The sequence below is a fragment of the Octopus bimaculoides genome, chromosome 14, assembly GCF_001194135.2.
Source record: "Octopus bimaculoides isolate UCB-OBI-ISO-001 chromosome 14, ASM119413v2, whole genome shotgun sequence".
In the NCBI taxonomy this organism is placed as follows: domain Eukaryota; kingdom Metazoa; phylum Mollusca; class Cephalopoda; order Octopoda; family Octopodidae; genus Octopus; species Octopus bimaculoides.
The window spans coordinates 3,736,933-3,745,709 of record NC_068994.1 but is presented as its reverse complement, the minus strand read 5'-3'; the positions used below and the strand labels follow the sequence as shown (position 1 = coordinate 3,745,709).

The window sequence follows — 8,777 nt, the reverse complement described above, 5'->3', positions numbered from 1 at the left end:
ATTGTAATTTCAAGTATTTTGACTTTTTTTAATCATTTAACAAACAGAAGGAAAACAATTAATTAATTAATTAATTAATAACTAAAAAAAAGGGGAAAAAATATAATGAGCCTTTGTGTAAAATATATAAAAGAATAAAAACATAAAACATTGTATGTGTTGTTGTTGTTGTTGTTGTAGGAGTGCGGGACACCACTGCATGGGGAGTGTGGCACACCACCACATGTTATTTATTATACCTTTAACTTGTCTCAGTTATTAGACTGTGGCCATGCTGGGGCACTGCTTGAGGAATTTTGAGTCAATGAATGGACCCCAGGACTTGCTCTTAAAGTCTGTCAGTCTCCTTTGCCAAACTGATGGTGGGGGGGACAAACACACACACACACACACACACACACTTATATATATAGGTGCAGGCATGGTTGTGTGGTAAGAAGCTTGCTTGCCAACCACATGGTTTTGGGGTTCAGTCCCGCTGCATGGCACCTTGGGCAAGTGTCTTCCACTATAGCCTCGGGCCGACCAAAGCCTTGTGAGTAGATTTGGTAAACGGAAACTGAAAGAAGCCCAACATGTGTTTGTGTGTCTGTGTTTGTCCCCCCCACCCACCATCGCTTAACAACCAATGTTGGTGTGTTTACGTCCCTGTAACTTAGTGGTTCGGCAAAAGGATCGATAGAATAAGTACTAGACTTACAAAGAATAAGCCCCAGGGTCAATTTGTTCAACTAAAGGCGAGCATTAAACTAATACATCTGTTTGTTGTTTACACACCCGTCTTCGTCTTTTATTTTTTTGTAAATTCTCGAAAATCAGCTGAAATGTTGTGTTAACAAGAAACAAGATGAGGACAAATATCCATCAAATGTAAATAACGTAAATAATTCCTCATCTCTTAAATATAGAACTGTAATTACAGCTTGTCTGAGAAACGAGGCCGCTAAGGTGGGGTGGCTGTTGCAGCTAGTGTTGTTGGCCTTTCTCCATGGTAATGTCTTTGCAATCATGTCTGCAAGGCATGGCTAAGCATACCATTTGGCCTGGGTGGTACAAACTGTTACTCTCCTCCACCACCATCACTGTCGCCACCACCATCTTCTACTGCACAATTTCCCCTTTTGTTTTACAAAGATGAAACAACATGTCAAGACATATCAGAAAGACAAGATATCCTTTTGTGCTGGACTATAAGCCAACTGGCCAGAAGCTATTGTTTACAGACCAGCAAATGCAAGGAAAACACACACACACACACACACATTCATATACATGTGTGCACACACACACACACGTGTGCACCCCCCCACACACATGCACAATGGACTTCTTCTGGTTGAGTGAAGGTAATGAGTTTCATTGAAATTTACACACACACACGTGTGTATATATATATATATACAGTGGGCTTCTTTCAGTTTCCATCCACCACTTACAAGTCTTTGGTCAGCCTAGGGTTATAGTAGAAGACACTTGCTGAAGGTACCTCACCGTGGGACTGAACCAGAAACCACATGGTTGCAAAGTGGACTTCTCACTCATACACTCACAGCTACACTTATCCTGCTGTTTGTAATTTATTGCTTTGTCAACTATACTCATATTTATTGGGGTGAGGGTGTAGACACAGCACACCACACAGTTTAATATCATCTCCTGGGATGGGGGAACCTGCAGGGAAGTTTGCCCGGATGCAAGCATTCTGACCAAGTTCCAGACTGAGGGTTGTTGCGACATCCCATGGCACCAATATGTTCTACACTCTTGTAGTTTGTGTTAACAAATGCTTATTCACACATGAATGTGCAACACATTCTTCAATATATTCTGTAGGGGTAACGACTTGGCAGAATCGTTAGCACACCCGATGAAATGTCTGTCGCTACGTTCTGAGTTCAAATTCCTACTGGCTACCCCAGTAGGTCAGGGAAGAAAAGGCTGTTTCTGTCCATAACATGTGTTGCTTAACTATTTTGAATTATTTAAACTGGCTCTCTGTCGATTACAACGACAAATGTTCCAGTTGATCCGATCAACAGAACAGCCTGCTTGTGAAATTAATGAGCAAGTGGCTGAGCACTCCACAGACACGTGTACCCTTAACGTAGTTCTTGGGGAGATCCAGCATAACACAGGATGTGACATGACTGACCCTTTGAATTACAAGTACAATGCACTTTTGCCTGCTGAGTGGAATGGAGCAGCATGAGATGAAGTGTCTTGCTCAAGGACACAATGCACAACTGTAACAAATCACAGAGTAAGTGAGGCTGTTTTTTACTTGCTGAGTCTGGAGTCTGGAAGAAGGATTGTTGGTTCTGGTGAGATATTGATGTTGTTAATGTTTTGATTGAGCAATTGGACATCAACTGCCCAAAAGAGAAGATTCCAAAGAACCAGAAGAGGAAAGACCGGGTGTAGTGGTTAGTGCGAGACCAAAGGAGTTTGACATGCCGAGAGTGATAAGCCACTGAAGGACAGGTGGGGCTACCAGTGTGGTAAGGGTTCAAGAGAAGACTATTATAGTGGCTATAAAGAAGAGAAAGGAGGTGGCATGTCTGTGGGACAGCTGACAAGTGTCACTTATTGATTCAATACCCGATAGCTGAGTGACCCTTCTATGGATGTAGTCCAAAATTTCTGAGTGCATAATTAGAACAATATCCCAAATGTGACAGCTGGATTCCAGCTGTGGGGTCCGAAATATTTTGTAGCTCTTAAGAGAAGGGCCAGTCTTTGAGCTGGCATACGATCAAAGGTAGACTATCCGTGACCATCCCATCTTTCTAAGCATATCTACAACTACAATATCCAATTTGACCTTCACCTTTTTGCAAGGAAGTTGAGTCGTGGTTTGACAGAGAGATTTGGCAGCTATTAATAACAGGTTGACCAATATGAAAACGTTGACTCATATAATTGTTGTTGCCGCTTGGCCCCAGGTCGACTTTGATCAAGTAGACCAATAGTCAAAGGCGTGCCAACCATGGCTTGTCTTCTGCTCGGAAGTGTACTCGTTCAGAGCTGACCTGGAGTTAAATAGCGACAGTAGCAGCCGCAGCAGCTGCCTGGCTTCTATTTCTCAGGGTGAGAGAGAATTTTGCAAGGGAGGTAAATCAGGACAGACTGTAGGTCTTTTAATCTTCACATAACTGCTATGGGGGGAAATGGGTCGGACTTTTTTGAATAGAAGTCTTACTGTGAACGGGAAGGAAATGTGTTGTGTGTGTGTGTGTGTATGTATATATATATATATATGTAGCCACTCCTATATATGTATGTATGTATATATATGTGTGTGTATGTACACACACACACATATATATATATATATATAAAAGAAGCCCATTGGATATTGGTGTATTTACATCCCCGTAACTTAGCAGTTCAGGAAAAGAGGCCGGTAGAATAAGTACCAGGCTTACAAAGAATAAGTCCTGGGGTTGATTTGCTGGACTAAAGGTGGTGCTCCAGCATGGTCGCAGCCAAATGACTGAAACAAGTAAAAGAATAAAAGAATATATATAAATATATACTTATACATACATACATATAGATTGAATATAGATTGAATGACATTCGTCATCATGATGATGAACATTTAACATTGGTTTTCCATGCTGGTATGGGTTGGATGGCTTGATAGGAACTGGAAAGGTCAGGGACCATACCAGGTCCCTTAGTGCGTTTTGAGTTGGTTTCTACAGCTAGATGCCCTTCCTAACACCAACCAGTCTATAGAGTATACTGGGTGGGTTTTTTTTTTGTGTATGTGTGCTTGTATGCACGTGTCATTAGATTGGGTTGCATCCCTTTATCACAAAAGCCAAGGCATTCAGTAAATTGTAAGACGATAAGTACCAGACTTAGACATGTAGTGGGATGGGATGGGGAAGAGAGTATGAAGTGCGACATGACTGATTAAAACCCTTGAAGGTTGTGCTCCAGCATGACCACTGTCCAATAACCAAAACCAGTAAAAGAATATAAATTTCTGCAGAGAAACAAAAATTGCTGCAAAACACAGTTGTCTTCTCTTTATGCATTTAATTCATAAAGAAGAGGGAAAATAGAATTGAACGTCACTAATGTAGTGGGTGGTACTGCCCCCAGGGGTGAGGGAGAATTTTATGTGGGTATTAGGGACAGAGGTGGAAGTGGTGGGGTGATAGGTGCAGCTTTTAATTGCTCTAATTTTCAATTTTTATTGTGCAACCAATTGATCTGGTGATATTCGTTGTCAAATCCTTGTTTTGAGATTCCATATGATATTGATGATGATCAATACAGTACAATATTGGTTGATATAATATGATGGGAATCAATAAAATTGATTTCAAAGTTTTGGTCCAAGGCCAACAATTTCAGGACAGAGGTTAACTCAATTACATTACTCCCCGGTCTTCAACTGGTGCTTGTTTTAGGATTTAGGAACCCCAAAAAGATGAAAGGCAAAAATCAATCTCAGTGGAATTTGAACTCAGAACATAAAGATGGACAGAATGCTTCCAAGCAATTTGTCTGGTTTGCTGATAATTCTGCCCGGCTCACCATTTTGATTAATATATCAACAGCAGTTTTTTTGTATTGTATTGGATTTTGATGATTCAGAGCAAGGTGGCATTGAAAGAGTGTTAGCAAAAGAACGAGAGCATATCATCATCATCATCATCATCATCATCTAAGGTCCATTTTGCATGCTGGCATGGATTGGATGGTTTGACAGGATCCAGCCAGCCACAGATCTGCATTGAACTCCCATGTCCGTTCTTGCATGGTTTCTATGGCCACACACCCTTCCTAACACCAGCCACTTCACAGTGTGTACCAAGTGCTTTTTTTACATGGCATCGGCATTAGTGGCGTTGCCAGTTGTCTTGTGGAACAAGACAAAAAGAAAAAGAAAAGGAAAGAGAAAAATCTCCTTGACTAAAAGGAGGAGAGGGAGTTAACATCTGTTTTCCATGCTGGCATGGGTTGGATGATTCGACAGGAACTGGCTAAGCAGAGGATTGCACCAAGCTCTACTGTCTGCTTTGGCATAGTTTCTATGGCTTGATGCCCTCCCTAATGCTACCCACTTTATATTGTGTACTGGGTGCTTTCTACGTGGAACCAGTACAGGTTTCACTCAGAATTGGCCCAGACCATGACTAACTTAACAGCACCACCTGGAAAGCCATTTAATGATGTTTCATATTAGTCATAGTTTGGGCACCATAGCCTTTTCAAATAAATAGTTATTTTTGACAGAAATATATCTAGCTATAACCCATTCGTTACTGTATTTATTTTGAGATGCTCAGTGTTTCTTCCAATTACTTTAAAAACAACAAAGAATTTAGTAAAATAACTTAGTAATCATTCAGCTAATGTTAGGAACATAAATTGTGACTAAGGTTTGGTGGAAGGTTTTAATTCAAAACTTATGAAAACAAGACATTTGTACTACAGAGACAGAACTGGTTTCAGCCAGGTTGGTATCAAAAGGGTTAAGAATTGTTTCTCTATTATATATTTTAGTAGTTTATTTGGATTTTGTTGGAGGAATTCATCCAAGAAGCATTTGAATGGCTTGAGATCTTTTTCTTCTCATATGTATCTTAGAAAGAATGATGTTAAAGAGAGCAGGGCCAAATGAAGTGAAATAGTTCTGTCTTAGTGTTGTGATGTGATGCAAGCTTGATTTTTGTACAGGATGGATGACACGGGGACCAAGTCTTGAGTGAATGTTCAAGTTGATGCCAACATCATTTGAGCCAAGTTGATGGAATATTTTCCAGTTAAACTCTTCTGGCTCGAAAAGAACGGCTACGTGTTCTCTTGACATGCTACAAATAACTACGAAATTTCCTTTAAATCACACCTTCAAAAATACATTGGATTATTTAGCTTCAGATACACGATGTCTTTAAAAAAATGACAGGGGTTGGTCGAGGGCGGAACGTTTTTGGTCGTAATGCCTATTCGACTGAAGTTAACCTGGAAGTAAACAGCTTCAACAAGAAAAAGGAGTGACATGTTAGATATTGTCGTCGCTTAGATATTGTCTAATATTTCAGACAAATAAACGGAGCGTCTCGTGGTTGGAAAGGGTCGGAATCATAAATCTTAGATCCTGTTAAATTTTTTCCAACCATTTGGAATCCTTTTTTTTTTTATGTAATTTTGATGAAAATCGCATTCATATTTTTCCTTATAGAAATTCGCAATAAAGAAGTTGCAAGCATTTAAAGTTACGTAAAAAAATTTTTTTTTACAAGAGCGGTCAAAAGAAAGATCTTAAATCTGTTCAATCAAAGCCAATCTGGGTCCGAAGAATCGGCAAGAGAACATCATCGATGCACTTTCGATGCGAAATCGAAAAGGTCCGGCCAGGGAGTAAACGGTATTATTTGTGGAAGGAAATATGAGAGTGAGCGCCGGTGTGTGTGTGTCTGTGTCTTCTTCTACTGCTGTATATGTCTGTCTTCTCTGTTCAGCTTTGCCGGAGAGAAAAAAAAAGGGCCGTCAGAAATAAAGGTAAGGTTTTTATTGATAATTAATAAATATAGAAGAATCACTAAAGTTTAGGGTTCACCTATAAATGTTGTGTAATTTATTGCCCCTTTTTAGCCAGGCTTAATTGTTTCTCCCTTCTTAAAAAACATACAAAAAACAATTATGTCTCGTTTCGTTGAAAAGATTCTTTCTTATATTAATGTATATGTCTCTGTTTCTATGTATACGTAAGGTCTTCATATATACATACATATATAAATATATATATATATACACACACACATATACTCATATACATATGTGGATATGTATATATATGTGTGTGTGTATATATATGTGTGTGTGTGTATATATATGTATGTGTGTATATATATGTGTGTGTGTGTGTATATATATGTGTGTGTGTGTGTATATATGTACGTGTAACTGTTTCTTTCTATTGATTTCCCTCCATCACAGAAGAGTTCTGGATAATGGAAGGTGGTGGTGTGTGTGATGATTATGGTGGTGGTGTCTAGTTCCTACCTTAATCAACTCTGATCGAGCAGACCTATGATCAAAGCCTTTCCAGCTGTGACCATCCCATCTTTTTATGTCAAGAATTACACTGTCTAATATATCTTTTGTTTATGACGGTAGGGTTTTCTTTTTTTTTTTATTTAAGCTTGTTTGGCTGCTATTTCTAACAATTCGAGCGACCACGTCGTGGTTGTGTCATTGTTGAAGATGGCGGCGGTGGTGTTGATGGTGTTATTGTCGAGGCTGGAAGTTCCTTCTTGGCCATGTTCGTTGTGATCCGGTTTCGATTCATGCTGTTTCACTTCACCCTTTCTGCTAAAATGCCTGGAGAAAGGCTTGAAGGCCACAAAACCTCATTTAACCATCATCTTTCTCTAGAAATATGTGAATTACTTTTGCTTCGGCGTACAGTGAGTGGTAAAGCAAGTAATTTCTCCTCTCTGAATCATGTCTGCAATCCTCAGATCATCCCTGGTCGGGCAAATCTATTATCAAAGGCGCTCCACCAATGAACATCTCGTCTTTTTGTATATCGTTTGCTGCATTTACCCACGACCGTAGAGTGTGCATTGAGGAAATTTGGCTGTTGTTTCTAGCAGGTTCCCTTGTTAATTCTTTGATTACTAAGTTCAAGCTATTACACTTCCTATGGCAATTGCTAGCGTACCTGGATTAAAAGCATCGACGCGTCCTGTGTCGTGCCGAACATTAATATTGCATTGTATTTGGATAAATGCATGAAAGTCCCAACATCTCGCTGAGTCCAGTCCGCGATCCAATTGGAATAGGTTATACCTGGTAGATGCATGAAGACCACTGCTTCCTATTCATACGGGCTTCTACAATACATAAAAGATACCTTCTCTACCGTTGCTTCCATCATCTCTACAGCCAACATTATAGTTTGGAATGAATGTCACCGACTCTTCCTTACCTATTTTCATGTAAGGAACAGGAGCCTCTATATTGTCGATCGACCTGCGAGAAATAGCGGTCAAATCTCCCTCCAAACCACCCCTACCGACTTAACAAACATTTTTTTAATGACACCTTGGATAATTTTCTTCGAGGTACACAGTGCTTAAAAAAGATGAGATAGTCACGTCTGGAATGTCTTTGAGCATAAGGGCTGTCTACACGATCAGGGCTAGCCTAGGACTAAAAGAAGAAAAAAAATCTAGGACACAAATGTCTCTATCTCCCCCCAAAAGAAACTTTTTTTAGTCTTCAAATAAAAGCAAAGAAGAAGGAATACTCGTTCAGTTGTTCATCGTGAATGAATCCAGCGGTGTTGATTTTTTTCAATGTCTGCCTGACATTAACGGTTTATAAAATCACGATTGTTGTAGACGAAAGACAAAGTTGGGGTTTGGGCGGCAGACAAGACTCACTAAATATACTTGTGTATGCGTGTATATACATATACATACATATATATAATGTATTTGTGTCGTGATGAGAAGTTTTCCGCAGGTTCCTTCATAAACGAGACATATTTTATTTATGATATTCAGTCTAAATATTTTTACAATGTTAGTGATTAAGGTTTTAAAAATATATATTTAGTTAAGGTTTATAAATATTTATATATAATTAACCGTATAATTTATTTAGCTAGTGTTAGCCAGATGTACGTCTATACACACACACACATACACATATATATATATTATATATATATATACACACACACACACCATTGTGTATATATATGTATGGTATAATTTGTATTTATATGTGTGTGTGTGTAATATATA

At 39.1% G+C, this 8,777-nt stretch overlaps 1 protein-coding gene across 2 annotated transcripts in view; it reads left to right on the top strand.

The window, feature by feature from the left end:
• Nucleotides 1–6,284: 6,284 nt before the first annotated feature.
• Nucleotides 6,285–8,777, top strand: part of LOC106870078 (zinc finger protein 431) — a 13,174-nt gene continuing 10,681 nt past the window's right edge. Inside the window, exon 1 of one of the 2 annotated variants that reach the window (XM_014916051.2) lies at nucleotides 6,285–6,522. The gene's annotated coding sequence lies outside the window, so the exon portion shown is untranslated. Of the gene's footprint in view, nucleotides 6,523–6,945; nucleotides 7,137–8,777 lie in introns of those variants that run through there. The other variant, XM_014916052.2, reaches the window with a different exon arrangement.